At 43.0% G+C, this 27,516-nt stretch overlaps 1 long non-coding RNA gene across 4 annotated transcripts in view; it reads right to left on the minus strand.

The window, feature by feature from the left end:
- LOC111091707 overlaps window positions 1-27,516 on the minus strand; it is a 158,702-nt gene that overhangs the window by 120,656 nt on the left and 10,530 nt on the right. The window contains exons 2-3 of one of the 4 annotated variants that reach the window (XR_005376564.1): window positions 19,173-19,231; window positions 18,913-19,054 (exon numbers count right to left, since the gene is read on the minus strand). The exons of the other annotated variants lie outside the window; for them this stretch is intronic. This is a non-coding gene — a long non-coding RNA (uncharacterized LOC111091707). The remainder of the gene's footprint in view (window positions 1-18,912; window positions 19,055-19,172; window positions 19,232-27,516) is intronic. 4 annotated transcript variants of the gene reach the window in all.

Genomic DNA, 27,516 nt, shown 5'->3' on the forward strand with positions numbered 1-27,516 from the left:
TTTGACTGTCAAGATCTCCTTGACACTGGTGTAGAAGGTTGGGGAGAGGGGCCACCATTGAGGGCGGAGAAACATTGAGGTCAAAGTCATGCAAGAGGTCCTAAAATTGGTTTGCAGAAAGTAGCATTTTCTTGCTTTCTTGCATAAGTTAAGTTTGTGAATGGAGAGTCAATCCAAGTATAGTATTTTAAACCAAGCAAAAATGTACTAGATGTGAATTTATAAAAGGAAACTCCTACTTCAAAGAAACCTGTTCCTTTTGGCTAGGACCTCCACCCCACTCAGTTGTAAGATTGAGGAAGGCAGAAATCATTTTGCCCATGATGTATCTCCAGGGATGCATGTTGCCTCATTTAGGGAAGGTACCAAATAGTTGCTGAATGAATAAATGTATTTATAATCCCCGCTTCCGTTTGGGATAATTCAATAGAAAATTCAGATACTTTTAAAATGAAGCAAAATAGACATACATAGCAGGCACCATACCACTATCTACTTTAAAAATATGGTTTTCTTTAGGCGGATTAGTATCATCAGCATGTAAAGCTCTTAATGAGGACACTGAGTCTAGCTCCTCTGGGCTGCCAAAACAGGCCACCACTCACAGGTAAGGGCCTTACACAACAGGAATGTACTTTATCACAGTTCTGGAGGCTGGAAGTCTGAGATCAGGATGCCAGCACCATTGGGTTTTGGTGAGAACATTCTTCCTGGCTTGTAGACAGTCACCTTCTCCCTGCACTCTCACATGGCTTTTCTTCTATGCTCTCTTCTTTAAAGGTCTCTAATCCCATCGTGACCTCATTTAGCTCTAATTACCTGGCAAAAGTCTCATCTCCAAATAGCCTATTGGAGGTTAGGGTGAAATACGATATTGGGAGGTTGGGAAATACACATAGAGAAGGGTACCTTTAGTTCACAACATAAGTAGGTAAAACACCCACTCGCTTATTATTATTCTCTTGCTGCCAGACCCAGATCCTTCACCCAAACAAGAGCTCTGTGTCTTTTATAGGTTGATTTCTTTATTCTTTCCAGCCATCCTCTATCTAAATGGCTGTGCAGTAATGGATCTTCGAGATACCTTTCCTTTTCTGCTTTTTACTTTCTTTTTTTTTTTGTTTTTTTTTTTTGTTTTTTTTTTTTTTTTGCTTTTTACTTTCTAACCAAGATGATGATCTGAGAAATTTTCTGGTCCAGCACACGTCAATAGTGGACAAGACAGATATATTTGGTGCATATTCGTATAGACATTACTTTCATTACTTTCTTCTTACACCAAACCACAATATAGTTCATAGTAGAGACATAGGTACATCTTGAGCAAGAAGCAAAGAGAAATGTAAAATAGGCTACAGGCAAAGAGAATATTAAAAGTAATCAAAAGACCAAGTTTAAAATGGCAGAAAGGCTGGTCACTACTCTGATTGGCGGGTGCCATGGCATAACCAAATGTCAAGGGCCCCACCATGCACACCAAGCCAGGTATGTGTTATCACCCCTACTCACTGGCTCCAACAAAACCACCAAGAAAGAAGCATGGGTACTATCAGTGGTAGGGATCGCCTTCCCACTTTTCACCACACTTCCATCATGGTCTTTCCATCAGCCCACATGTTGACTTTGCCTGTCTTCAGCCTTAGTGCCATTTTAAACTTGCTTTTCTTAGCCTGATGTAATCAGACCACAGGAGAAGGAAAGGTGAAGGTGATTTCAAAAGAGGTCTTCCCTCCCTATCACCTCTCCTCCATGCCACGTATACCAAAAATCTAAGCCTCTCCTCACTCTAGAGTTACTGTAACAGCTTGCACATCAATGACCTTCCTGTCCCTAGAGGCTGTGAATCTATTCTTTATAGCACCTCAGGGTTTAGTCTAATTAAAACCCTGTATCTGTTTGTCCCTCTACCATGCAAAGAGTTTTAATAGCACTAACTACTCTAAGAAACACTTTGCATTCTTTGGACTAACTTTCAAATTCCTGCTTCCATTCAGTCAATAAATTATAATTGAATGGTAACTAGGTTCCAGATAGTTTTAGGCACTGGGGATTCAGTTAGGGAAAGGGACAAAGTACCTTCCCATTTAGGAGAGTTTTAGATACTTTAGCCACATCAGGTCGGAGATGGAATCCGACACCAAACCATGACTACTTCTGAGCTTTTGTTCATTTTTATTTCTCACCTTCTGTTGAATACTTTCAAATACGTCAATGACCTGGGAGCACGGGAACATTCTGGACATTATAGCAAGGCGGGGGGAAGTGTGAAACACTGTATTTGTCCCCACAGAGTGAGTAGTCACTCCGAAAGACTCACAACAGGACCAGTCTTCCAGGACCAAAACAATTGTGAATCCCCTAGCTGATAATTTTCATATTACTGGGCTTACTGCCCATCTTAGTAAAACCATGTCATCTCTCCACTAGAGTAGAAGTCTTTGCCCACAGCAGTATGGACACTACTGGACGTATTTCCAGCTCCCTCTAGCACCTAAGCCAGTGTCTAGCATATAACGTGTGCTCAACAGATATTTGTGGAATAGAGGAGAGAAGGAATGAATGCATCACCATTCTCAAAATGGTATCATGGCAAATATGTTTGATTATGGGAAAAAAAACAGAAAATACAATCCTTTAATTAAGTATGGGAAAGCATAGTAATACTAGGTTTTAGTAATACTAGATACAATAGAAGACAGTAAATTTTATACTGTTTCTGTTCTCAGAAACTTTGGGGTTTTATTTGATAATATCCATAAACTAATGATAGCTAATATTTATGGCATGCTTATTAAATAACAGCAGTTGTTTTAAACATTTTTCCTGTATGATCTAATCCTTAAGACTTCTTGACATAGGTATTGCTATACCCATTTTATAGAAGAGAATGCTGAGGTACAGAGTAGCATACTGAATCCAAGATCAGATACTAAGGGGAGTGCCTCTATCAAAGCTACTTCCAATATAATGCCATGCCACAACTACCATAACCACTGGTTCTTTGTTCAGTCCAAAATCACTTCTCGAACACCTATGATGTGTTAGCACTTGATAGCCTAAATGAATCAGACTGCCTGCTTTAAGGGAGAACCCTTCCTAGTGGGGCAATTTAGTTCAATGAAAAATATACTCATGAAATCATGAATATGGAGGTCTGAGAGCCCAGGCTACAAGACCTCTCTTACCTGAGGGTTCAAAAGGCTCTGGGGGGAGGGGAGGGAAGCCAAAGTTAGCTTCACTGGGGGAAAAAAGTATAGAACCCCACGCAGCTGACAAAGAGAGAAAGAGTGAGAGAGCGAAGGAGAGAGAAACACACACACCAGGCCATAGGAATAGCACCTGTGAAGGCCAATAGCCACAGGAATATAGACATTTTAGACATTTTAGAAGACAACTACTAATTTGTTAGAGCTTGAGCACAGAGCCCCGTGTGAAGAAATTAAACTATAACTAAAGGCAATAGGTTACACATGGACATGGTCATAGGAAGGATGCGAACTTTATCTTGATGTATTTTAAACAGGAGAGGGATGTAACCAGAGATGCCTTTTTGAAAGAACAGTGGCAGGAGGAACGGATCCCCAGGAAGAGCAAGCACCTAGAAGGACATCCAGGTGAACAGTACATATTGGTCATAGGGTCAAGAAGAAACGCCATGAATACGGGGCAGGAGTGTGAAGCCTCTGACCCACTGACTGAGCATTTGGCTAGAAAGGAAGGCAGGAGGAACATAAGGTTTCTGGCTTGAATCCTGGGTGTCTGAATGCACACTCTTCCCATTGAATTAGAAAATACTTACCCAGGCTGATGAAAGGAATTCAATACCAGTTTTGAAGTGTTATTGCCTGGGTGCTGATGGCCTTTAGATAGTTCTAGAGACTCCATCTGGGAGTTTACAGGGAACTTTTGAATCAAGATCCAGATTTCAAAGTCAAGGGCAGACAGGTGGTCATTTATGGGTTCCAGTACAGGCCCTTGTGCAGAGAATATTAAGAATTCCAAAGCTACAACAGAGCATCAGGTGAAGCTCAGGGCACTTCTGAGAGTAGGGTCCCGTGTGATGGGACAGATGGTGTCCTCACAAAGCCAACTCTGGTGGGACAGAAGGTGGGCACAAAAATGGAGAAGTAAGGAATGCGAAAGGACACAGTACAGTGAGTGAGAGGGAAGGATGGCTGTGAACTTGAGCACAGTTGGTCAGTAAGTATAAGACATTCATTGGCAGAAATCTTTAGTGTCTTAAATGAGCATTTGCTCCCTTGAGATTAGTCAGACCTGCGTTAGATTATGAAGTTTATTGAATTCCAAGTCAGAACAGATATCAGACTTATTCTCTGAGCCTCCCAAGAGAGTTAAATAATTTGTGCAGTGACAATAGCTAGTCTATGTAGCAAACTAAATGCTGATTCTCACCATGCAGTCATGTCCGCTTATTACCAGCAAGGACCCAGGCCAGCAGTCTGGCTCCCAAAGGCCCAGGCAAGGCATTAAGGACTTGGAGGATTTACCACTGTCCGAGGTTTGGCCCTCAGCTTTACAAGCATCTACTTGGGGGCAGAAGCACATTTTCCAAGCTCATTAGACTAGTAAAAAGCAAGAATGCCAATTTAATAATTTCAGAGAAATAACACTGCCACACACACTCAGCATGACCAGCACATTCTGTCCCTATGGTTAAGCTATAAGAAAAACCGAATTATAATCAGGGGCCTCTTCTTTGAGATAACAAGAAGAATTACTGCATGGGGACCTGACAGAGTAGTGTTTCAGCTTGTTCTAGGTCATAAGCCAACTTACTCATTAACTGTAAGAATTCACTGTTGCAGAAACCAGAACAGTTGAAATTGGCAGACTTACCAACGGGAAGCCAGGCTAGGATCAGAATGTTGTTTGGGAGCAGACTCAGAACCAAGGAGTTAAGAGAGTGGAGTATTTGAACGGCATCTGGCAAAGATGCAACAAGATACCCACTCACAGAAGAGATGATTTCTGCCATCGGAACCACACCACTGGAGGCTGCTTGGCTGAGAAACTCCCTCCCATCAGCATCACACCAACCACACTTCCCAGTGGAACTGAGCACTCTAATTCCGCAGCCAGAATCCCGCTCTTCTCTGGAGGGATACTATCAATACATGCGTGCTAGACTCTCGGAGTCCATCACAGACTTTGTAGCCGATCAATCATAGCCAGTTGTCTAGCAAACACAGACCTTTCCACTAGCTATAGAAATGAATTTAACCCAGTTTTGAGTGGTACAGGCCCAGAAGCCATGTAGGTTCTCTAGACAGTCATCTTGCACATCTACACTGGGCTTCATTTGAATGCTCAACTGTAAACCCCCACCACTTAAGTTTATTTCTTTCCTTTCAAGAGGGGAGGTACCCATACTGCATCTCTTTATCTCTCAAGACTTGAGGAATTGAGTACAAGAGTCGAGACAGCCTCCTCTGTTGGGTCCCAGCCTGGGTTCTTCTCTCTGAAGTCGCTCATTTGTTCTGATCAAGCTTTGCTTCAAGGTTTCGCCCAATCCGCTCTTCCAACTTTGAGTATCTGGCTCTAGAGGGTTCTCTGAGGAGGGGCCATGAGGATGATTATGGGGAAGAAAATTAAAGAGAGATTCTATTTTCCCAAGAATTTATCATTTTTAGACCTGTATCCTTAAGTTCTAGTTTATATTTTAATCCAGCTGCTGGCATTTTTGAAACTTGAATCTTATTTTAAGTTAGATTAAAGTAGAAACCATGTTCAAAGAGTGAGGAGTAGCTTGCCCTGCAGTCTCCCTTCCTAGTCCTCCCCAGTGGTTTCTGGAGTAGGATCTATGGACCAATAGCAGTATCACACAGGAATTTGCTAGAAATGCAATCACCTGCCCTCTCTCCACATACATTGAATCAGAAACTCTGGGACAGGACCCAGCACCTGCTTTAACAAGCCAGGGAGCCCTCTATGGCATTTGGTACACACTTGCATTCGAAAACCAGTGCTCTGGCCTTTGCATATTTTACTAAGCATGAAGATTTTAATAGGAATAAAATGAGGGCAGTTATAGGAAATTGGCTCCTAGATGAAGTTGCGGTTATCTTTGTATATATTAGGTCATAGCTGGTTAAGAATTTAACCAAGATAATCTGCTTATTTTTCACTTAGTTGAAGAATCCCTGATCAGCATTATCTTAGACAAAATTACCACCTGAGAAAAGTCCACAGACACTATTCAGAAAGGCTCAGAACCTTTTGATAGACAAGGTAGCTCAGTGGGTTAAAAGAAACCTGACTAGATTGATCAGACAAGATCATCTAATGCCCTCCAATGCCACTTTTCCACATCCCTTCTCTCAAACCCTTCAGTAAATACGTTGGTTTCCATAGTTTTATGTAAAAGTCAAGCTCCAAGCAAATGCTACAAGGTTTCCTTTTTCAGTGACAATTGCACACTTCACAGATAGGCAGACGAAGGTCCTCAAAATTAAAAAAAGAAATGTGAGTGACATAAAAAGGAGTAATTTAATATCATGTTAACTCATTCTGCATGATACAAGGTAATGCTGCATCATGGCAAAGACACGGTGTAAAGTACTCCCATATGATTTCAGAGCCATTAATAGGAGAATTCCATATTTTATAACATCAACAAACCAGATGAACCTCATCCACTTAAAGTAGAGAACAGTGAAAAGAACAAATGTCTTGTGAAGAGTGGAAATGAGAGCAATGTGTGTGAGGTTAAACAGTGGAAATCAGTTGCGGATGCTATGCATGAAATAATTATTTCTGCAGTGCCATTTCTGCATTTAGTTTATAAGCATGTCAGGGTGTGCAATCCAGGCATATTTCAAAAAAAGAAATACCAATCTACATGATGTGTGGAGAAAGTTGCCACATACAAAGCTCCATAAAAAACTCATTAAAGTGGAAACACTGAAAAGCCTCTCCAACCAGAGTCTACGTATAGAAGATGCGCCTGTAACTCATTTAGGCCTGCTTTAGCTTTTTGGTTTTTTTCAACTATTTGATGACCCAAAGACAGAAAAAAGCTAATATGAAATTTTAGATTGCCATCACAAACAGTAAAGGTGCTCTGGTTTACCTAGGTTGATTTCACAGGTTCCAAGTATTTCTCATCTAGATAGATGATGGATTAGATGCCGTATTAAAGGTAAGCAACTACCTCCAGATTCATACTCTGACACATAACATGCACAAATTTCTGAAACCATGAGCAATGGTGTGGAGAATTCTTAGGTACTTAATCATCCAACAAAAGTGTAAGAATCTTATAAGAGTGCAAAAAAGTCTAGGATTTGTTTGGTGACATTACAAATTAAGGAGCTGTGGCTTAGGCAGGTAAAGGGACTTATCCAAGTCACAGAGCCAGGGATCGTTATATCCAGGACTTGACACTCAATCTAGTGAGTCTATTTACAGATAAGCCATGCTGTTCCCTTTGGAGTGGTCACTTAGGACAGAGCTATTAGGAAAATTGGGGGTGGGTCCCCTGCAGGCTGGCCACCTGGGAAGCCCTATGCAGGTCAGTCCAGACCAGCATGAGGCATTCAGTTGGATCCAGGGCTGAGCCAGCAGCTCAAACTAGTTTCTGCCACCATAATTCATGCACTCCAGTCCCCTGTTTGCAGGGGAGGACTAGAGCATCCTCAAGTCCTACATTGTTGGGGTCTCTCCTCCAGCATCCCTCTGCAGGGACTCGTGTTGGCCATCCTAGGTCCCTGGGCACTGACCCTGCCCTCTTCTGCTACTCCAATGCCCCTCCCTGAGTGTGGAAAAAAATCCACCCTCCCTTGCAGGCCTGGTAAGTGGGTTGCACCCACATCCCTACATGTGGCTTCATGACGATATCATTGCTGTGACACTGCCATTACTCAAAAGCATTTCCATATCTGAATTCCCCTTTTGAAGCATTTCCTAAGCCTTTCTCTGGAATACTCTCAGACATGTAATGGACAATCTTCACACTTTGAGTTTTATTTCTGGAAGGTGGGGAAAAGACAGTGGCCATTCAGAGCCAAATTTTGTGAATAAAGGGGAGTAATTGAGTTGTGTGATGCTACTTGGTTGAAGTAAGTGCCATACTCTAAAAGATGTAGATGGATTATGTTGTTTGGTTCATAAATGGACTCTGAAAGCTATTCCAAGATAAGATCTGGGTAAGAGTCATCAAATTCTAAATCTTCCAAAGGGCATTTGAAGGACAGTCCTCATCTGCATGGATAAGTTTTGATACTGTTTAAAACTTAATAGATTCTAGGGGCACCTAGGTGGCTCAGTTCGTTAAGCATCTAACTTTAGCTCAAGTCATGATCTTGGAGTCCTGGGATGGATCCCCATGTGGGGCTCCATACTCAGTGGGGTTTGTTTATTCCTCTCCCTCTTCTCCCCCTGTCTCATGCTCTCTCTCAAAAAATTTAAAACAAACACAACTTAGATTCTATCCACATTGCAAAGACATAACCTGTAATTAACTATTTCCTACATGTGGAAAGCTTCATATACCCGTCTTTCTTTAACAGAAAATGCTGATACTGCAAAATATTAAAATAGAACTAACATTGAATTCTATAATGTCTCTATGCAAAAAAATACATTAGAAACACTGTTTCTAATTTTTTTTTTTTTACCAAGTCCTGGAAACCCAAGGTTTAGGACAAGTGTGAGTAATGTTTCCTGAAGCTGTTTCCATAGAGACGGGTGCAAACATGTGACAACCCAGTCAACATTTAAGAATTTTCCATCAGTTATTTAAGGTACATTTCACACAGAGGTTAGCAGAGCGAGCTGGTCAACCTGTTGCCTCCTGCTTGGTAACAGAACACCCCAACCCACTGTTCCACCCGGTTTCCACAGTCCCCAAGTCCAAGCCCCAGAGAGTAGCTGTGGTGGCTGTTCCTCATCCCAAGCTCCCCCTTGCATTTTCCCTTTAGTGGTTTTCCAGGAATGCAAACCCTAAGGAGTGGGTGAGGAGCAATCAAAGGATATAGACAAAGGTCAATTATAGTAGAATTAAAGGTAATGAAGGTCACCTGAATTAGGAACAATACTGATAGAAGTTGCAAAATATGAGACCTCTGTCTCCACACTCTCTGAGGCCCCAAGCTATCGGATATGCAACAGTGCTTCCCTCATGCTAGGCTTCTAATTTCTTCACTTCTGTTTGCTTTAGGTTTCTAAGTTTATTTTGCATATTTCAAAATCATTTATCATTCAGTTTGTGGTAGTATGTCTGCTCCTTTGACCATTAATGATACACCTTTATTTGTATATATGACACATGATTTATCTAGTTATAAACTTAATACATAGTTTTAGTTGAATGCTAATGTTACTACTGTTTCTTACACTTGTCCAGCAAATGATAGCCATCTAAGATGATTCAAAAATGAAGCCAAAATACAATTCTGATACTATTTTCCAAGTAAAAAGGATATTTACAGTAAGAGAAAGCAAGAACTGAGTTCCTAGGTGACTCAGTTGGCTAAGTGTCTGCTTTTGGGTCAGGTCATGATCCCAGGGTCCTGGGATCAATCCAAGGCTCGATAGGGATCCCTGCTCAGTGGGGAGTCTGCTTCTCCCTCTCCCTCTGCCTTTCCTCCCCACTTATACTGTCTCTCAAATAAATAAATCTAAGGAAGGAAGGAAGGAAGGAAGGAAGGAAGGAAGGAAGGAAGGAAGGAAGGAAGGAAGGAAGGAAGGAAGGAAGAAAAAGCGAGCAACTACCATTCTCCACTCCCCAAGCAGTAACATGAATTCTAGAATCTGATCTGTCTTTACTTTTCTGTGCACAGTCTTTAAAGAACAGTTTATGCTCAAATACACTCTTTAACTAAAAGAATAAACTTTTGACCAAACAAACCTTAAAGCAGAGAATTTCACTCTGGTTAATTTTCTGCATAAAAATGTCTATTTTTCCATAAGCTGTTAATTTCATGCAGGATTAATCTTTAAGATTCAGTCACGCATCATTTTAGTATTGAGGAGTGGGTTTTCTCCATCTTTCTTTCTACTTGGTCTCCTTCAAGTTTATAATAACCATTTTTCAAAGATATTCCTGCTTTAAACCTATACAGGAATACAGAATTACTGAAGAAAACCCCAAAATTTACATTTTTAAAGATTCTCCTGAGGCTGATTGAAATTACAATATATTTGCAGTTAAAACAAAATGTTTCAAGATCTTAAAACTAAATGGACAGGCAAAGCTGAACAACATGCCTGGATTTAACCTCAACACAAACTCATAATTCATGTGTTTCTCTAAGAAATGGAGTTTCATGTTAGAGGTCTGCTGTGTGTACCAGCCATCTTTTATTTTAGAGACCTCAATTCTACACTAAGTGATTAATGTCAAAACAAAACAAACAAACAAAATCTTTGACACTCTCCTTTTTGTGTGTGCTTACAAAGAAATGGACTTTAGTGGAAGGAGATAGTCAAGAGAGTATTAAGAATGGAAGGAACATAGAGGACAGAGTGAATGAGGAGGATGGACCTGAAGGAAGAATCACAGGATGGACAGAGTTCTCACCGCTATTTGGTTCTCACCCAAAGGCCCCAGTTGAGCGTTTTTCTTAGGGTCAGATTTGAATCAGGATCTAACTTTATTTTCTTTTTGCTTTTTTTTTTTTATTTTTGTTTATTTATTCATGAGAGACACACAGAGAGAGGCAGAGACACAGGCAGAAGAGAAGCAGGCTCCCCACAAAGAGCCCGATGCAGGACTGGATCCCAGACCTCAGGATCATGCCCTGAGCCAAAGGTAGACGCTCAACCACTGAGCCACCCAGGTGCCCTGGTACAGACATTTTAACTGAAAGGTTTCTCTGGAATATGCCAGTGTTTTCATGCAGGCAGTGTGTTTACTTACCCAGCTCCTTAAACGGATAACCGATGCCTAGACACAGCCCCTAGGGGCCCCCATTCCCACCCACCTGTCCATACTTGGAAACAGGAGAAAGACAGAGGGTGGAAATGAAAAGTCAGCAGCAAAGAGGAAGCAGAGAAGAGGTCAGGCTGAGTGGTCAGGCAGGTGCACACTGTGGCAGCAGTGTACACCTGCTCAGAAATGAGGAAAGTGGACATCACCAAACAGGCATCCAGAAGGTTTGCTGTATTTCTCTCCTTCATTCTAAGTGCGGAAGCCACGGGGAGAACACAGATCCAAAGTATTTCCATTCCCGCACCCCCCCCCACCCCCGCCACAGAATTTCAAAAATAGAATTCTGTGCGGTCGTAATCCAAGTTAGCAGCAATCGTTTTATCTTGTGACTAAAGTCTTCAACTGCGGAGACGACGCCCTCCCTGGAATGGTTCCGGGGACGAGATATTTGAAAGGCTGAGACAGATCATCCCAACCTTTTCAGGATCGGATACCTACCGTAAGCACAAAGACTCGTGTACAGGCTGCAAGTGCTCCAAAAAAAAAAAAAAAAAAAAAAAAGCAAAATATTTACTATGTCTCACTGAGCAATTCAAAGAGAATACATGTTTTCAGCAACTCTATTTTTTTAAATGGATCTCTTATTTGGACCTCATTGGCCATCTTCCCCTCAATTCTTTAAACCATATCCAAGCTACATAAAAGAATGGATTCCACCAGGCTTTACTTATTTCCTTCAACACCTTCACTAAATTACAGTCAGAAAGTAAAGAATCCCAGATTTCTCTTCTGTATCCTAGGCAAAATTCCAGTTTTGACTCATACATATAGGATGCTTAGGCTTCATGAGTCTTCAGGTCATTTTCTGACCTAATGTCCTTGAAAATTTACTTAGAGGTAAAAGAACTGGACTGTACGTTTCACCCCCCGTGAAAAGCCTTTCAGAAATCTAAAGAGGCAGCTCTTTCACAGTTTGTGGTGAGGAATCCCCCTTAATTGTGGTCACTCAAACATTTCCCTCTAGACTAATGGCTTCATAAATTGAATTCTTTATTCATTTGTACTTCCAATAAATGCTGTTCTCATTTGTTAGAGCCTTTGAACAGTTAATGTTGAAAACAGTTCAAATTGGTTTATAAAACATTAGCAGTATCATGATATACAAGACCGCCTACAAAAATTTGGTAGAAACACTTTTAGGTGACCTCTTTTTAGGAGGAAGAAGCTACTAAGATGAATTTTAATAAGAGAATGGAACAGGGAAACACATGGGAAGCTTTAGGAGGAAAGTAGGACAAATAAACGTACAGAGCTGAATACAGAATCAGATAATTCATGTCATGAAAACAAGAATATTGAATGTGCCTATTCACTCCCTTCCTCCACCCCACACTTGCTCAGAGGGACATGCCCTCCCATTCCACCACCCCAACCCCAACCACTAATATGGAAAACTATAGCCCCCCAGGAAAATGCTTTTGGTCAGAATAAGCCTACAATGGACAGGCTCCTAGCTTTAAGTCCCTCACTTGTGCCTTGTTTTCAGGCAAAAAAAAAACAAAAACAAAAACAAAACAAAACAAAACAAAAAACACATAATAGCTATCAACTTTTGAAGGAAATAGGAGATTTGAGACGACATGGGCATTTGAATCTCAATTTCTACATCGCTGGACTTGGATCCAGTTAAATAATGCCTCCCACTGTAGTCCCCTGGACCGGTGCAAAGTCAAGCCCCAAATGGCTGAATGAAGATCTGAAGGCTTGGAGCAAATAAATGAACTGCCTGCTTTTCATTATGCTCCAGTCTCAAGACGGGGATACATCTGGTTTTCTGATTACACTTTCCCGTAGTAAAGAAAATTCTAGCCTAGCAGGTCAAACCAGCTGATGACTAGCCAGCTCCAATTACTGACCTGACCTGCTTCTAACCTCAAAAGGGAAAAAAGAAAACCCTTTTTACTCATTCTTAGAAACCGAAATATGGGTGTAGAAGGTTGTTGGGTTTTTTCCTTGATTAATTAAAGTTGCTTATTCAAATTGTGCTTTAGTACAGAGTCTTTAATTATAAACAAAATAATGCCTGACTTCCTCTATAAACCTCCACTCAAAGGCAAAGAGAAAGAAAGACTAGACTCTTTTATTCTTATAGTAAACAACAAAAGCACAGAAATTTCAATATGGCATTTGGAACTTGATTTGTTCTGTTTAATGAATAAAAGATAATAGTATTTCTCAAAAGAGACTGTCTACTAAGATAAGGGTTGTTTTTTAATGGACACTTTAAAAGGCATTTCTAACTTCCAAACAAACTTTACCATGGGTTTACTCTGCTAAACAATGTTTGTGGCTTTGCTTGTATAAAGTGTTAACCTGATCCAACTTTAGTCTACCTCAAAAAAACGATAGACCCACTGCTCCCCAATTTATAAAAGGATTATACAATTTAAATTTCTCTCAAGGATTTTAAAGCAATAAAAAACATATATCCCCATGTTGAAAAGATGCCTTTTAGGCCAATGGCTTACAGGAGAACGCATACAAGCCCACCACTTCTATTAGTTTACAATTCAAAATTCAGTTTCTCAGAGGAATGTAGCTTCCATGTTTGAACAAGACAAAATTGCGAAACTTGACTTTTGACCTATAAAAAATGATTTCAAAATGTTTGACCTAATTTTAAAAAGATACCGAATATACGGGATTCATTATGTTTCAAAATATCCAGTCATTTTTAGCTTTTTACCATTGATAATTTTTGAATTATTCTCCAACCGAGGATGAGGAGTTATCATTGCAAAAAAACACTCTCTTAAGCGTCTTCCAAAAGACTTAGAGATTTTGGAAAATAAAACTCACCCCAAGGGAAGCACACAAATGTTCACATTTTGTATCATCCCTGTAAAGCAGGTAATGTTTTGCCCATTTTAGAGAGGTACGGTTAAGGAGAAGTTATAAATAAAGTAAGTGAGTTGCTCTTTGAATCTGTTATGAAGGCCACTTCTACAGCCTGAACTTACTCTCTCCTCTGGAGAATTTACATCATGCCCAATAAATGGATGCTGAAGCTCTTAATGTCCATAGATCTGAAAGAATTCATAGATGCTTGCGTTATAGGCTTTGAATTAAATCATACCAGTAAAAATACCAGGTGTATACATTCTTACCAAACCTGGATTGCTTCTCCCCTTTTGTATCCTGCAATCAAGTAGATTTCAGTTCAATTTCTTTTTTTTTTATAATTTTTAATTTATTTATTTGTGATAGACATAGAGAAAGAGGCAGAGACACAGGAGGAGGGAGAAGTAGGCTCCATGCCAGGACCCCGACATGGGACTCGATCCCGGGACTCCAGGATCACGCCCTGGGCCAAAGGCAGGCGCCAAACTGCTGAGCCACAGGGATCCCTCAGTTCAATTTCATATATCTTTTGGCTGCCTATTATGTATTAAGCACCTCACTGTCAAGGAGGCTAGATGTCCATTTGTCCATAAGTATGAAAAGTTACTGGGAATACGGACACATCTCACTAATCAGAACCTAAAATCTCAGTGGAAGAAGACTAACAAAGATTGATGAACAAAATAAGCAGAATGCTAAAGGATAGTAACAAAGAACTACACCATAAGGGATCACAGAATTAACCGCTGCGTACTGGGCATGTGGTCACAGGAGCCTGCAACCATCTCTTGAGCTCTCTCTCATTTCGGTTGAAGATGCTTCAGTAGAATCTCCTACCAGACAGCATTCCCACAGCCAAACATGCACTTACAATTAAGTTTTCAGCATGCCAGCAGGAAGGTACTCTGGTCTGGGCTTTTCATTCTGTTTCTAAAACTAGTAAGAGTTTTCAGACAGCACTTTCTATCTTGCTGCCTGCTGTAATTCAGTTTGCCCCTTTGTCCTTCTGTGTCCATCCCCCCGCCCCAACCCTAACCACAAAGAACCATACCCACACTTCACTCAGCCCCGGACTATGAACTACTCTCCCATCCAAGGCCCATCTAATCTAAAAGGAATGTCTTTTGTTGTAAGGAAACTGAGATGTTGAATGTTTTCAAAAGGGTCTATATCCTTTCTGTGCCCTTGGTATTATGTCTAGCGGAGGTTGATGGTTCAGTAATCTTTGAAACAATTTTAATCTCTTAAAAATAGCAATATCAACAAGCACTTAAAATAATAATAATAAAATGCTTCTGGCCTTGCATCTCCCCAGGTAAGCATGCCTGCTTCAACTCCAGCCTTAAGCACTGCTATCTCCCCTCTAGCATGCTTTCCATCTTCAGCCAAGTCTTCTCAAAGTGCATGGCCTCCTGCTCCCACATCCTCTAGGTCCTCCTTATCCCACTTTAGTTGGGCATGTCTCATCACCAGTGTGCTCCCCCTGCACAATCAATGGGCTTGAAGCAAATGGACATCTAGCCTCCTTGACACCAAGGAACATATCATCCCTAAAACTGTCCTATTTGGGTTCTCTGACTCTCCAAATCCATTTGGGCAGCTATAACAATACTATAGACTGGGTGACTTTCAGAAATTTCTCACAGTTCTAGAGTCTGGAAGTTAAGACCAAAGCTCCAACAGTGTCCACTGAGGACCTACTTCCTAGTTCATAGATGGCCATCTTCTCCTTGGGTCCTCATGGCAGAGGGGGTTAATTTGCTGGGGTCTCTTTTATAAGGGCACCGATCCTGTTTACAATGGCTCTTCCCAAATGACCTCATCACCTGCTAAAGACCCCATCCCCAAATGTTACCACATCAGGGATTAAGTTCACCACATGGACTTCAAAGGAACAAATATTCAGTCTATACCACTGACTATACTCTGATTCTCTTCTACTTCTTATCAGTCCTTTGTTTCCTCTATGGACCCACCTATGGCTGTCTTGCCTCTCGAGTCTCCGTGTTCTTAAGTTTTTTGTCACTGAATCACTCTCCTTCTACAGAGACACTGAGCACTCCAGGACAACTGCGGTTTCCTTTCCCAGACATTTTATCCTAACCAGATGACCCACTGGTAGCAGCACTAAGTACCAACTGGAGTTCACCATCTTTCCCAGCATGGAGTTCATATTTCATGTAATGATAACTAGTATCTATTCAACATCTTAAGCCAAATCTTCAGGGACATTTCTGACGCTCCCCTCCACCCCCACCACTCCTTACTCTTCATAGTGAGTTTGTTACAAAGGTCTGCTATTCTGCCTTCTAAAGATCATTAGAGATTCTTCACCCACCTCATCTCTCTCATTTACTCCAGACAATTAACTGGCTGCAATAATCAGCACCACATCATGTTCTGCACAGCTGTCAAGAGGACCAAAGATTCCATGTAACTAGGTCACAGCTGTGCTTACTCTTCAATGGCCCTCCACTGATCTAGACAATCCAACATCTTCACTGTCTGACTACTCACCTGCATTCAAAGCTTTGATTCAAGTAACTTTCATTTGGATCAGCTATACTAACTACACCATTCCCCAGTCACCCTTGACTACCTCTTAGCTTCTAGCACCTTTTGTAGGAGGTTTCCTCTACTAGAAAACACATCTATCTTCACCTTCAAGCAAATTCCTACTCCGCATTCAAGCCTCCACTAACCATGGATTAAGAAGTCTTCCATACAACCCCACCTCCTCCCACCATTGTCAAGATTGGATGCTGCCTCCTCTGAGTTGTGAGAGCACATTATACACGATAGCTCCGTTTTAGCACTTAGTTTTATTTTGTTGTAGCTGTTACAGGCTCCTTCAAAATCCAGGTTTCTCAATCTTGATACTACGGGCATTTTTGGACTGGATAATCCTGAAACGGGGGCTGTCCTGTGCAGTGTGAGAGGTTTCATAGCATCCCTAACCTCTATGCACTAGAGGTCCACCCTAGTCACCACAATCAAAATTGGCCACAGACATGCTAAATACTCCCCAGGTACCATGGTCCCCAGTTGAGAACCAGTCTTCTGCAGGTTTTACTTAGGTGAAGGGCTTACTTGGTCATCCCCAGTATCAAGCACATGATGTGTAACTGCACATGATTAATGAAGGGCTACTGAATGATGCACATTGAATAAAGGAGGTCCTACACCTTATGAATCAGCTACTTAAAAACAAATCTTGAAATAACACTTTAAGGTAACCAAGAATAGGTCATCCTTTATGTACAATATTGTAAGTTCATGAAAGGAAAGAATTGTAGCCTAGTTGATTTACAAAGAACGACTTCATTTCTGCTCTAAAGAACACAATTCAAATGACATTACTTTATAAAAGTAGGTTATTTTAGTGTGAAAACAGGAGGCAATTAGAACCAGGATAATTTAGTGTGTTGTTTCTGTTTTTATGCAAAGAACAGGACACCTTAGCTGAATGTATCATGTTTCAATGGATAACCCCGCCTCCTCCCCCCCCCCCCCCCCCCCCCCCCCGCCGTATTAAATAAGATCTGGCTAAAGTAAGGAACTCCAAAGATAAGGGAACGTTTGCAATACATTCTCTGAGCTATATTACAACCAATCATTGGCAGTGACCCTTATGCTTTTTAAGATCTGTGCTTGATTAAAACTTACATTTTAAACCTTAAATGAGGCCCACCAATTTTAAATCCCTTTCCTTCTCATCCAAACCACACAACCAATTACATATGCATTTTCCTTCAAAAGCTTCGTCTCTCAAAAGGATCCTGCTTGCCTTTATCCAAGGATTATGATGAAGCAAAAAACATGAGCTTGATTCTCTTCTGAGAGAACTACTAAGTAATTAAAAGTTTCACAAGTGAAGAATCTATCCATTAGTTTAGGACAAAGTTTAGCTTTAAGCAAAGAACCAAATTAAATTAAAACCTAAAAGTAATTGGTTGTAAGTGTGTATTTATTGAATCTTACCTCTGGTCTGTATTCTCTATAATCAATGACAACATTCTTTTAGAGTCTCTGAAATGGGTTAACCAAGTAGACTAGGCCTCCCTGAATCCCCCCTCTCCCAGTTGCTCAACAGGAAGTTTTAGGAAACAAAGGTCTACGTGGCCTGGTGGCACAGAATCTGAAGATCTGAGATTATTGAGTACCATTTAGACACCAAAGTATTACCCTAAGTCTTTGACCAGTATGCCTAGTTGGCAAAGGTCATTGGTAGCTTCACATTTGAGGCACATCTACTTCCTTTACAGTCTGCATTTCTCTATTTTTAGCATTTGTGAACACAGTGCCTTAAAATGTAATTTGTATAATGTGCTGTTTTATTCAACTAAGGATTCTTAAAGATCGAAAGATCCCTTAGACTGAGCAATTCCTCCATAATAAGCATACAATACAAATACTAAGATACATCTGAAGAAAACCTAAAACAAAACTTGTTAATGAAGGAAGCACGTGGGTGGCTCAGTGGTTGAGCATCTGCCTTTGGCTCAGGGATTGTTCCTAGGGTTTCTGTGATTCAGTCCCTCATCCGGCTCCCCACAGGGAGCCTGCTTCTCCCTCTGCCTATGTCTCTGCCTCCCTCTGCCTATCTCTGCCTCCCTCTCTGTGTCTCTTATAAATAAATAAATACAATCTTTAAAAAAAAAATAACTGGTTAGTGAAAATAAAATGTTCAGTGGAGTGGTTTTTTTCCATCTTAACTCTTTTTCAGGGTAGTAACAGATCCATGAAAACCCCGAGGTCAAATGCATGCTGCATATTAAGACTCTGCTCAGATGTGGGCTCCTTGAGAAGCCTTCTCTGATCTTGCTCCCTTCCATACATACCTGGCCAGTGTTCTGCCCCGTGAGTTCCAGGAATGCCTTCTGCCTCTAGGATACCAGCCACCCCACCATACAACAGCATTCAGAACACTGACCTAAATGGTCTCCTTCAAAGGCAAGACCAGCTGCAGAAGCCCCATCTCTAAATACCACCTCCTCCTTTTCCAGCTCCAATGGCCATCTTGACAATCCCATCACCACCTCTTTTCCCCCACCAGGCCCTGTAACCCCTTGATATCCCACTTTTCTTTCTGGCTTACCCCCCATCACTTCCTTACTCACCTTCTTCCTCAGCTTCCATTCCAGCTCCTTCATCACAGGTACCCCTTGAATGAACCGTGAATGTCCTGCCCTTCTCCTTCACACTTGTTGGCAAAACCCCAGTCCTTGTTTCAATCCAAATGGACATTCTTTACTAAGATAGCTGAAGGCAAGTGGACAGAACACAAGCAAGGTGACAGGCTTGATCTTTCTGGATATCTAAGCTTACGGGGGCCCGCAGTGCCACCAGTAGGTCTTTTGCTACCTCCTAGAAGACTGACCTCTCTCCTTAAACATGTAAACTTTCATCTTCTCTCTTTTCACAGTGAGTCTTTGATTTCTAGGAGAAAAACAGAAGCAGACAGAAAAGGACTTCCACTCACTCTCAATAAAATTTATGGCCCAAGTTCCTATATCCCATCTTTACCTTCTTACTTATAATAATGGCAGAACTTCCTACTGCTACAGAAGACTGAGGCTTCCACACAGTCACTAGAGCCCATCCCTTCTCTCCTACTCAAGGGGGTCACTCCAGGAATTCCTTCTTCTCTCCTGAATCATCATCCCCTGGCTATCCTGAGGTTGTTTCTCATCAGTAGAGAGACACAGAGGATTCCAAGCTAAAATAAAGAACTCCAGTAACCCCACAACTTCCTCCAGGTGCCAGGTTATTTCAACACTCATTTTATGTCCATATTTCTTAATGTCCTTTTACTTGTTCTCTTTTTTTAAGATTTTTTTTAAATGTTTTTTATTTATTTATGATAGTCACAGAGAGAGAGAGAGAGAGAGAGGCAGAGACACAGGCAGAGGGAGAAGCAGGCTCCATGCACCCGGAGCCCAATGTGGGATTCGATCCCGGGTCTCCAGGATCGCGCCCTGGGCCAAAGGCAGGTGCCAAACCGCTGCGCCACCCAGGGATCCCTCTTTTTTTAAGATTTTTTAAAGATTTTATTTATTCATTCATGAGAGACACAGACAGAGAGGCAGAGGCATAGGCAGAGGGAGAAGCAGGCTCCCTGCAGGGAGCCCAATGCAGGTCTCACTCCCAGCACCCTGGGATCATGGCTTGAGCCAAAGGCAGACTCTCAACCACTGAGCCACCCGTAGGCATCCCTCCTTTTACTTGTTCTTTCTCATCTCCCAGATAGCCGAATGCCAGGAACCTCGGACTCTTGTCCAGTTGCCTGTTTAACATTCTCAAGCGTTTAACAGATAACTCAAGTTTCACATGTCAAACTGAACTCCCAATTTCTCCTGCCACCAGAAGTAGCTCTTGCTGCTTGCTCTTTAATGTATCCCCCCCATCAAGTGAATAGCAAGTAATGCCCTAGGAGTAGCTCAACATACCTAAATACATAGTTATTTATTCTTTAATTATTTGAGAACATCCTCATTAGGAAATATGCTGATATATTTAGGAGCAAGATGGCCATTAGAGCATAGTGCCCTGTAACTAATTTATTAAATGATTCAAGATAATTGCACATGGTCACATGCATATGGCATTATAAATACACAGGAATCTATACATACATATGTGTGCATATCAAAGGGGGAAGAGGAACAAATGAAGCCAATGGGGTAACGTTAACAGGTGAGTCCAGGTAAAGGGTATAGCTAGTGTTCCTTGAACTAGTCTCACAACTTTTTGTAAGTTTGATTTTCTTTTTTAATCAAGTTTTTACAATGAAACCACTGCTGACTCTTTCCTCCTTCATGTTCCCTGCCACCCCCCACCCCCCACCACAAACCCAGGTCACCAGAACATCCTATTGCCACTACTTGTGGATAATGGACAAGATCTGGCTCCTTGCCACTGTCCCCTTGTCACTGTCTGTAGCATCGGCACCCTAGCACAGCCCCACAGTTGCCATGTTCTCTCCTCTGCCCTCCCCTCCTGCCTTGGCCCCAACAGCTTCTTGTAAGGGTGGCTGAAGGCTATCGCTGCTCTGCTCACAACTTGCCCATTGTTCCTATGTCCACCAGGTAAGGGCTGTGCTCTCATCAAAGCCTCCCTGGCCTCATCTAGGATCCCCCTCCCTCTACCAGCTGCAGGTACTCTAGGACACACCAAACTGAATTCCTCCCCAGGGCCACTGGACTTGCTTTTCCTTCTGCCTAGAATATTCTTCCTCTAGATATCTGTGAGTCTGACTAGCAATTCTTCAAGTCTGTGCTCAAATGCTGCCTCATCAACATGGTTTCCTCTGACCAGCCTCTCTCAAAAGAGGCCCTCCCCTCTCCCCAGTGCTCACTACTCTCATCTAATCCTCTATCAGAGTTTAGCAAAATGTTCCTTAAAGGGTTCAGGGCAGGTATTTCCAGGCTTTTGGTCTCTGCATACCATTTGTCAACTCTCACTGTAGCACAGAAGTAGCCAGAAACCATAAACGGATGAGTATAGCTCTGTTTCAGTGAGACTTTACATAAGGTAGTTGACCAGATTTGGCCAATATGTTCTCATTCCAGACCCCTGTTCTAGATGAAGGCTACTACAGATCATCTGGGGTTCTTTCATCTCCTGTTTTTGAACTGCAAGCTCTGAGAGAGAAAGCACATTCTTTTGTTCACTACTGTATCTTCAGTGCCAAGAGCAACCGGCACGGACTGCAATGCTCCTTGGATAAAAGAAATCCATCCAGTTAATACCTTCTAGTTCTACTACAGGTCTTTCCTTCCTCCAATGTAGTCAGTGCTCCTTCTGATCCATCTGTCCTTTCAGTATTATTTCCTTGTATTTTGCCTCAATTGGACTCTACCCTCCTTTATAGCAGAGATGGGTTTCTTCCATTCTGAAAGCCCAACGTGCATCAGAATACTTTACCGAACACGCTCCATAGATCTGTATTGAACAAAGAAATCGATCACGACAAGATTGAGGTAAGAATAGGGAAGGCTAAGCGGAGGTGGGAGAGGAGCTTATAGGAAAAAGAATATCCTAGGAGTGTAATTGCCAGCAATTTTCTTTGATTACAGAAAATGGAGAGGATATTCTGCTCTACATTTTGCCAGTCAAACAATACCTGGAGGGCTTTGTTCTAATGCTAGTGCCCATATTTTAAGATAGGACAACGTATGGTGCTTTATGAGAAATACAGCCAAAATAGTGAAAGGAAATTTGACATTTGAAGAACCATTGAAAAAAACTGGTGACAATTGAAAAATTGAGACTGCTTAGCCTAGGAAAGAGATTGAGAGGTACATGCTAGCAGTCTTCAAATACTTAGACTTGTCAGATTGGAGATTCAGGACTCTGTTGCTCCAGATATCAAACCAACTTGTGAAAACTGTAAAAGTTGGCTTTAGTTCAATATAAGAACTTTCTAGGAATCAGAACATCTGAAAACAAATGAGCAATCATCGAAGGACATGCAGTTCCCATCACCAGCAGTGTTCAACCACTTCTCAGGAATATCCTGGAAGGATTTCCGCATGAGGTCAACATCCTTGCCCAGACAACAAGGTTTCTTCCAACCTTGAGATTATAGAATTCTATAAAAGCTAGGAAGGGTATCTAAATGCTGAACTGATGGACCAACATGCCAGCTGTTGCCTTGAAGGATGTTGGGGCCATCGGACAGGGCTCCAAACTTGTTTGGAGCACCTATACAAACTTGTTTAGTAGACAACATCCTCAAGGGGAAGTTGTTTCAATGTCACTCAAAGGTCATAGGACAAAGAACATTTTTAAAAGTCTTTTAAATGTTAATTATATGACAAAAAAAAAACTGGAAAAAATAATGAATGTTGTCTATATTCCTACCTTGTGTCACAGAAGGAGAAACTCATGCATACTACAGGCCCATGACAGAGCTTCAGAATAGGACCACCGAGGAAAGGCCAAGCACTTAAACCACCAGAACCACATTCCCAGTTGGCAGGTATTCAACCCAGGCTCCCCTGGAATCCAGTCCAAATTTAAAATACCTGCTGGCCAGGTGGCATCTAGCTTCCTGACTCTTAAGTTTCCTGAAACTTCTCTTCAAACCTAACTTCACATTCAAACAGTAAGACATCTTGCTTCAACCATACACTCTTCCCCAACAGCATTCTCATTCCATCACCTCACAAGGAAGGCTCTTAAAGGACTTGCCTCGAATTTCTCATCTTCCACTCTGTTCAGGCTGTGGACAGAATTTTAACTCAAATCACAGCATTTACCACAGCTCTGATGTTTAATCCTCTGGAGGCTTTACAGGTGCAGGCTTGATGTGAAATTCTGAGAGTGCTAGAATCAGCATATATTGGACGCTGACATGGGAGAAGGGCATGTAAAGACCAATATTCAGACACAGACACAGACACAGAAGAAAGATAAAAACAGGGAAAAAGCATCATAGGAAGATGGAGGCAGAGGTCGGGAGTGATACCCTACAAGTCAAAGAGCACCAAGGATTGCGGGCAATGCCAGAAGTTGAGAGAACAGCATGGGACAGATTCTCCCCTTACAGCCTTCAGGGAGAGCAGGACGTTGCCCGTATTTTGATTTGGGATTTCTAGACTCCATAACAGAGGATAAGTTTCTGTTTCAAAACATCTAATTCTTGGTACGTGAAGGCAGCCCTAGGAAACCACTAGAAGAATCGGGCAATTCAGGTCAAGCCAGTGCCAGGAAGGAATCTCGGGAACCTGCAGGTAGAGACTAGTGGAAAGTGCCAGAAGCCAAACCCAAAGGGAATCCAGCAAGTACCACGAGATAGGCTAGTACCCAAGGGTTTCAACACCTGGGCGCTGTCAGAACTCTCCCTCTGCCTCATCCTTGCATCTCAGGCAGGCTGTCCCCTCAAGGGAAGCAGAACCCCAGTGGGTCCAGGCTGACCTGGTGGTCCCCAGAGCCTCCCTCCAGGGACAGGGGCTCAGGCTCTCCCCATCCACGGGAGTTCCTGAAGAAGCACTGTGCCTGGCAGCCGAGGCCACGGGACTGCCCTCACAGGGAGGCTTCGTGGACACAACCCCAAGGGGCAGAGGTTGGAGGGACAGGGGGTGGGCAGGAGGGAGGGGGTGGGGAGGAGGAACAGGTGGGAGGGCGGAGAGAAGGGACGGGTGGGGGGAAGAGCAGGGATAGGCGGTGGGGAGAGGGTCAGGCGGGAAACAGGCCAGGGGGGTAGGGACAGGGGTGGGGGGGGAGGGACAGGCAGGGAGGAGGAAGGAGCCTGGCAGCCAGCGGGGAAAGCAGACTACCCGCGTCCACACCGGGTGCCCAGGTTGTCAGGGGCCACCTGGGGATGCAAGGGCGGCTGAGGGGACGGGAGGGAACCGGTTCCGGGCACCACAAGTGGGGCTTCACAGCCCCCTGTTTCTCTGGGTTCGCTTGGAGCACACATCCTAACTCCTATCCGAGGGGAGGTGGCCTTTGTGTCCTCGGACGCCCCCCCGCCCCCCGGAGGGCTCCTCCCCAGGCTCGGCAGCGGCGACTCCACGTCCTCCTCCTGGGGTTGGGGGCGGGGGCATCGCGGGCGACAGTCCCCCCCGCCCCGGGGTCCCTCGCTGCGCCCCGCCAAGGCCTCCCCGCGCGCACCCGGGTGGGGGCCGCTGCCCAGGGAGGCCCCAGGGTGGCGCCTCGAGCCCCTCCCGCCGAGCGCACAGCCCTGCCCTGCCCTGCCCTGCCCTGCCCTGCCCGGCTCCGGCTCCCGCGGCCTTCGGGGCTCCTCTAGGCGGGAAAGAGGGGACCGCGCGGGGGGCTCTGCGCGCTTCTCCGCGGGGTCCGCTGTAACGGGCCGTCCACGCCGAGGGGCCTCCGAGTTTAAGGGCGCTGCGGTTCCATGGGGCCCACGGGCGGCACTGCGCGCCCCCCCCGCACCTGCAGCCCCATCCCCCGGGGCCGCGTCCCGTCTGGCGGCCCCACAGTTCCGGCCTGGCTCGCCCGCCCACGGACACGCGGCTTCCCGCCCCTCGCCGTGACTTGCAGGCGGTCTCCCGCCGGGAGCACCCACCTCCCTTGGACCCCCCGCACCCCTGCGGCTCTTCGGAATTCAACTACCACCTTCCCTCTCGAGCCCCCTCTGAGCACTCTAGGTTGGGGCGCCTGGCCCCATATCTGGGTTCCAAGGAGCTCTCCCCGCTCGGGGACCTCGTAGCACCTGCCCTGGCTGCTGAATATAGCACTGGTGACTGCTTTCTGTGCAAGGAGTGTTGTCCCCGTTACTCTGTATCCCCAGCGGCTGGCAGCGAGTCCGCAAGGTTTGGGCACAGACCTAGACTCAGGCCCTGCTGGAGTATTTAACCCATAGATTGGGACCAGACTCCAAGGTCTGCCTTCATTCATCCGAAGGCTCTTTAGGTCTTTGTTTTTATATATATATATATATATTTTTAATTTTTATTTATTTATGATAGTCACAGAGAGAGAGAGAGAGGCAGAGACACAGGCAGAGGGAGAAGCAGGCTCCATGCACCGGGAGCCCGACGTGGGATTCGATCCCGGGTCTCCAGGATCGCGCCCTGGGCCAAAGGCAGGCGCCAAACCGCTGCGCCACCCAGGGATCCCTAGGTCTTTGTTTTTAAACCATTGCTCATTTTTCTCCATTCTTCGCTTCTCATATAAGCATCTATGTGTATAGTAATGACTTCCTTCCTTACATTTCAAGTGACTTAAGAATTTAATTTCACATGTCATCCGTAGATTCCTAGCCATAACCCCGAAACCAAGAAAACAATCCCTTCATGTTGCCAATATTTATTTGTGTCCAAATTTTGACCACTGAGTGACATAGATTTTAAGCCTGTAGGCAGGAGTTCTTGCATAACATGCCTTATTTATAAGCACACCAGTTAATAGTCTGCAAAGAGTTACAATGATTACAATACATTATTTGAGCAAACCCACACATGCTTTTATAATTATCACATTTGTGGCAAGTTTAGTTATTTACCAAAGATGGCTATCACTTAAATAAGGTCATGTTATCACATCAGAATATTGTGTTAAACATAAGATTTTATTTGGAGTCATTCCCCCACCCACCCGATATTGTAAAAACTCCACAGAACTCAGTGTATTAATAATGTGTGAGTAAAATTTGAGGATATAAGTAATTAATATTAATGATATGTTCATTATATTCCTCAAAATATAAATATCCTAAAAAAAATTTAAAAAAAATAAAATAAATAAAATAAATAAAATAAAATAAATATCCTGCTTTGCATCCCTCACAAAATCAAGCATACAGGATAAAGTTATTATAAAGCTCCATGTCAACAAGTATAAACAATTACAGTACAAGCCAGGAACTAAATGCAATTACTAGTGTCACTATGTGTAGAGGGAACATATAATGTGTGTATAATGAAGAATATCATGAATCAGATTCAAACAGAATTACATCTAAACAATTTTCTTTAAGGAATACAGTTTCTCCTGGGGGTTGAGCTGGCCTATGATGTTATTTACTGACGAGGGAAATACAGGAAATGAACTCCAAATAAGAACTGTGTGCCTACGAAGATGGAAAATACACAAAAGCACAACAGGTTCAGGGAAGAAAATCAGTTCAGACTGAACAAAATCTCTTAGGAAATGTCAACAGATATTACAGAGGAAAAAAAAGGGGAACGGTAAAGAATTCTCAAGAAACTAATAGTTTAGATATAATACTTAATCTTTGCTATAATTGTCACTTAGTAATTGCCAACCACTCTGCAACTTGTCAACTTCTTTCAATGCAAAGCCCTTGTCACCAGATAAAGACCCTCCTCCTAATTCTGATGCCCGTGGCATTGACCTCACAAGGTGAACCGTGATGAGAGCCTTAAAGTATGTAACCAATTGTTCAGTTGAGTTAAAGACATTACACATAATGCCTTTAAATATCATCTTTCTGTTTTCTAGTCTGCGTTTTTGCCTATTCCCATAACTCTCCAGCCACCTACTAAGGCCATCCACAGTATTGAATGATGCCAGCTCTGTGCAACCCACGAAGCATGGGCTTCTTTGGTTAATGCAAGCTATCAACAAGTACATGAAATAGCACCTGGCTTTAGGCATGTGCTCTAATCAAGGATAAGAAACACACAAGTCCAATGGTCTCCACTGACAGGGAACTTTCTTGAAAATGAACAGCTGTCTGTTCTGCCAAAGCAAACAGAAGAGAAGAGAAGGCACTACCAAATAAAGAAAAGAAACTCCCCGGTCCAACCTGAGCACCCATCCTATTTCTGAGACAATCACAGGCCTCTACCCTCTCCTTCAGCAGAACAGTTCCCCTCTGCTGGAATACTTACTAGATCAATACGAATAAGGTCAGTAACAACCCGTTCCTTGCCTGACATTCCCACACAGCCACACGCATGTCTTCCAACATGAGTGGGGAAACAGGACTGTGTTCTTCAGTAACCTTAACTTTTCTCCAAGCCAGGAAGCTCAGATCTCTGCACAATTAATAAAGTTTCTATCTTTATGACCCTGAAATTTTCCGATCTGACACTGGGTCAGAACAGGACCCAGAACCAAGACTTAGGACAGGACCCAAACTTGGAGGAATTTCTGATTTTCCTTGTTTCTCAAATTTAGATGTAATTTCTGGCACCTTTTTTGAAGGTCTTGCTCTACAAAAGGTCTATGATGGACACGCTTTTTCTTATAACTCCTCTAAACAAGAGAGCTGTGGGGTAGCTCTTATC

The sequence above is a fragment of the Canis lupus genome, chromosome 22 (assembly GCF_011100685.1).
Source record: "Canis lupus familiaris isolate Mischka breed German Shepherd chromosome 22, alternate assembly UU_Cfam_GSD_1.0, whole genome shotgun sequence".
Lineage (NCBI taxonomy): Eukaryota > Metazoa > Chordata > Mammalia > Carnivora > Canidae > Canis > Canis lupus.